The sequence below is a fragment of the Styela clava genome, chromosome 15 (assembly GCF_964204865.1).
Source record: "Styela clava chromosome 15, kaStyClav1.hap1.2, whole genome shotgun sequence".
NCBI lineage: Eukaryota > Metazoa > Chordata > Ascidiacea > Stolidobranchia > Styelidae > Styela > Styela clava.
This window is the reverse complement of record NC_135264.1, coordinates 2,390,880-2,395,000: the sequence shown is the minus strand read 5'-3', so window position 1 is coordinate 2,395,000 and position 4,121 is coordinate 2,390,880. Positions and strand designations below refer to the sequence as shown.

Sequence of the window (4,121 nt, the reverse complement as noted above, 5' to 3'; positions counted from 1 at the left end):
GCCGGCGGCACATCGAGCGCGGTGCCCAGAAGCCACCATCGCACTCGGCTGCCTTGCTATGCCAACGTGTTACGCGTGTCGCACGGGGCGGAACCCCGATTGACGGCCCCCCTCTCGGCGGCACCCAAAGACAATTAAGTGCGCGGTCGGCCGGGGCCTACCACCACCTTCGGTAATGATCCTTCCGCAGGTTCACCTACGGAAACCTTGTTACGACTTTTACTTCCTCTAAATGATCAAGTTTGATCGTCTTCTCGACACGCCGACGCGGCCGTTGCCAGCCGCGACGGGGCCGATCCAAGGATGTCACTAAACCATTCAATCGGTAGTAGCGACGGGCGGTGTGTACAAAGGGCAGGGACGTAATCAACGCAAGTTGATGACTTGCGCTTACTGGGAATTCCTCGTTCAAGGGAAACAATTGCAAGTCCCTATCCCAATCACGATGAGGTTCAACGGGTTACCCGGACCTTTCGGCCTAGGTTAGACACTCTCTGCTTCACTCAGTGTAGCGCGCGTGCGGCCCCGGACATCTAAGGGCATCACAGACCTGTTATTGCTCAATCTCGTGTGGCTAAACGCCACTAGTCCCTCTAAGAAGTTAGACGCCGACCGAGAAGGTCGCGTAACTATTTAGCATGCCAGAGTCTCGTTCGTTATCGGAATTAACCAGACAAATCGCTCCACCAACTAAGAACAGCCATGCACCATCACCCACAGAATCAAGAAAGAGCTCTCAATCTGTCAATCCTACCTGTGTCCGGGCCGGGTGAGTTTCCCCGTGTTGAGTCAAATTAAGCCGCAGGCTCCACTCCTGGTGGTTCCCTTCCGTCAATTCCTTTAAGTTTCAGCTTTGCAACCATACTTCCCCCGGAACCAAAAGACTTTGGTTTCCCGGAAGCTGCCGGAAAGGTCGTCATGGTAACGCCTCCCGATCGCTAGTTGGCATCGTTTATAGTCAGAACTAGGACGGTATCTGATCGTCTTCGAACCTCTGACTTTCGCTCTTGATTAAAGAAAACATTCTTGGCGAATTCTTTCGCAGTAGTTCGTCTTCCGCCGATCCAAGAATTTCACCTCTAACGGCAGAGTACGGACGCCCCCGTCTGTCCCTCTTAATCATTACCTCGTGCTCCGAAAACCAACAAAATAGAACCGAGGTCTAATTCCATTATTCCATGCAACACTATGCAGGCGAACAGCCTGCTTTGAACACTTTAATTTTTTCAAAGTAAACTTATCGGCCACCGCCGACACTCAGTCAAGAGCACCGACGGAGAACCGAAGGTGAGGCGAACGCAACCAGTGACACGCCTTGCGACGGACCGGCGGCGCTCGCCCAAAATCCAACTACGAGCTTTTCAACCGCAACAACTTTAGCATACACTGTTGGAGCTGGAATTACCGCGGCTGCTGGCACCAGACTTGCCCTCCAATGGATACTCGTTAAGAGTTTTAGGATGTACTCATTCCAATTACAGGGCCTCGTTAGAGTCCTGTATTTTTATTTTTCGTCACTACCTCCCCGTGTCGGGAATGGGTAATTTGCGCGCCTGCTGCCTTCCTTGGATGTGGTAGCCGTTTCTCAGGTTCCCTCTCGGGAATCGAACCCTGATTCCCCGTTACCCGTTATCACAAAGGTAGGCACGTAGCGTACCTTCGACAGTTGATAGGGCAGACACTTTAATGATACCTCGTCGGTGCAGAGACCGTACGATCCGCGTGGTTATCCAGAGTCATCAAACGTCACAGGACGAACCCGGTCGGTTTTGATCTGATAAAAGCGCGCCTCCCGAAGTCGGCTCTTAATGCATGTATTAGCTCTAGAATTACCACAGTTATCCACTTCGCTTACGAGACCAAATAAACCAAGACTGATTTAATGAGCCATTCGCAGTTTCGCTTTACGAGAACTCGTACTTGCACCTGCATGGCTTAATCTTTGAGACAAGCATATCACTACTGGCAGGATCAACCAGATAGCTGCGACAGCTGCGCTCGGCCCTTGCTGGGCTGCCCGGCGCGTGCTCGTCGCATTCGTTTAAGACCGAGGCGATCGCCTGCGGCCGTACTCAGCTTCGACAGTCGCTGGCCGCGACGTCCACGCTCTCGCCGGCAGTGCCAGGCGGAGCGATTTGCGTTTTTTCTTTGCTCACCCTCTCTCGGGCTCGATCCATTCAGTTTCGCACAAACAAGAGCTCTGCCGGCCGCCTGCAGCGGTGCTTAAAACCCGGGCATAACAATTAGGGATGGGCCGGGATACGGATCCGGACTCGGATTCGAGTCGAATCCAGGCATTTTTCGGACTCGGATTCGATTTCGAGTCCGCGTCGTTTTTACCGAGTCTATAATCAATTCTGTTTTTACTAATTTACGCCTATTTTTGTACTTTTCCCCCTATAAATCTTACTATCTACCTTAACTAGTTGAAATTCAAGGTTAGATATTTAACAATATCACTCGTGTGTATTATAAACACTCCTAATAAAAACGACGACAGATATCCAGATAATATAACGCAAGGTAAAAACAATTGATAGCTTATAACAATGATACGCCAGTCGCTTTCAAAATATCTATCCTTTGGAGCAATGGAAAGCATGGAGCGTTTCAGAACGTTTACATGAACTACTAAATTGCAAGCATTGTATTAACGACAAGTGGCATCTCTCTACCATTTGCACACGCGGCATAGTAAATTTAAGGTTAGAAATATCTGGAATTATGGGAAAGCATTGTAGTCAAAAGCTTTTTATTTTTTTATTTGACATGTAAGAATTTTTAAATAGCCGCCCAGAATTGACGCAAAGTGGTTGGCTGAAAATCCAGTTCACAGCCAAGGGGCACATTGACCCACGTTTACGTTTGTATTATGGCAGCCAAAAAAAAAGAAAAATATATTTTTAAATTGATTCAACAGCTATCTGCAGAACCATTAGGCAAAAAATATGAGCTACGTCGTATGTTTGTTAGCGCGCGATGCTGTAGTATGGTCAAAAACGTGTTTTTCCACTCTTACATTGTGACGTCACGGACTCGGAGGATTCGATTCGAGTCCTTGACCTATTACTCGGATTCGTCGAATCTCTGTAATGCCGGACTCGTCCCATCCCTAAATTAACAATGCGACCGTTCTGCTAGGCCGACAAGCGCTCAAGCCAGACGCTCGATCGAGCTCCCCCTACATATTAGTCGAGACAACGGCTCGCTCATTAGCATCGCGTTTGTACTTTAACTTTTTTCGGCTCGGCTTCTTTCGACGCCGATGACGGCGACGCAGCACTCTCTCGCCCGCCAGCCACCGAGAAAAGTGTGCGCTCCGACCGGCCCCGCACCGCACGCCGCTCTTTCTTGGCTCATTCGAGTTTACTGTCTTTCGCTCTAACATGCCTTACCTAGGGTTAGGTTAGTATGCTTGCACGTTTGTACTTTAACTTTTTTCGGCTCTGCTTCTTTCGACGCCGATGCCGGCGACGCAGCACTCTCCCGCCCGCCAGCCACCGAGAAAAGTTTGCGCTCCGACCGGCCCCGCACCGCACGCCGCTCTTTCTTGGCTCATTCGAGTTTACTGTCTTTCGCTCTAACATGCCTTACCTAGGGTTAGGTTAGTATGCTTGCACGTTTGTACTTGAACTTTTTTCGGCTCGGCTTCTTTCGACGCCGATGCCGGCGACGCAGCACTCTCCCTCCCGCCAACCACCGAGAAAAGTGTGCGCTCAGACCGGCCCCGCACCGCACGCCGCTCTTTCTTGGCTCATTCGAGTTTACTGTCTTTCGCTCTAACATGCCTTACCTAGGGTTAGGTTAGTATGCTTGCACGTTTGTACTTTAACTTTTTTCGGCTCGGCTTCTTTCGACGCCGATGCCGGCGACGCAGCACTCTCTCGCCCGCCAGCCACCGAGAAAAGTGTGCGCTCCGACTGGCCCCGCAACGCACGCCGCTCTTTCTTGGCTCATTCGAGTTTACTGTCTTTCGCTCTAACATGCCTTACCTAGGGTTAGGTTAGTATGCTTGCACGTTTGTACTTTAACTTTTTTCGGCTCGGCTTCTTTCGACGCCGATGCCGGCGACGCAGCACTCTCCCGCCCGCCAGCCACCGAGAAAAGTGTGCGCTCCGACC

General features: G+C 50.6%; 1 non-coding gene across 1 annotated transcript; it reads right to left on the bottom strand.

Annotated features, from left to right (window-relative positions):
- Positions 1-173: 173 nt before the first annotated feature.
- On the bottom strand, positions 174-1,982 carry LOC144413399 (small subunit ribosomal RNA). The gene has a single exon (XR_013469433.1). It is a non-coding gene; the product is annotated as a small subunit ribosomal RNA (ribosomal RNA).
- Positions 1,983-4,121: the final 2,139 nt, after the last annotated feature.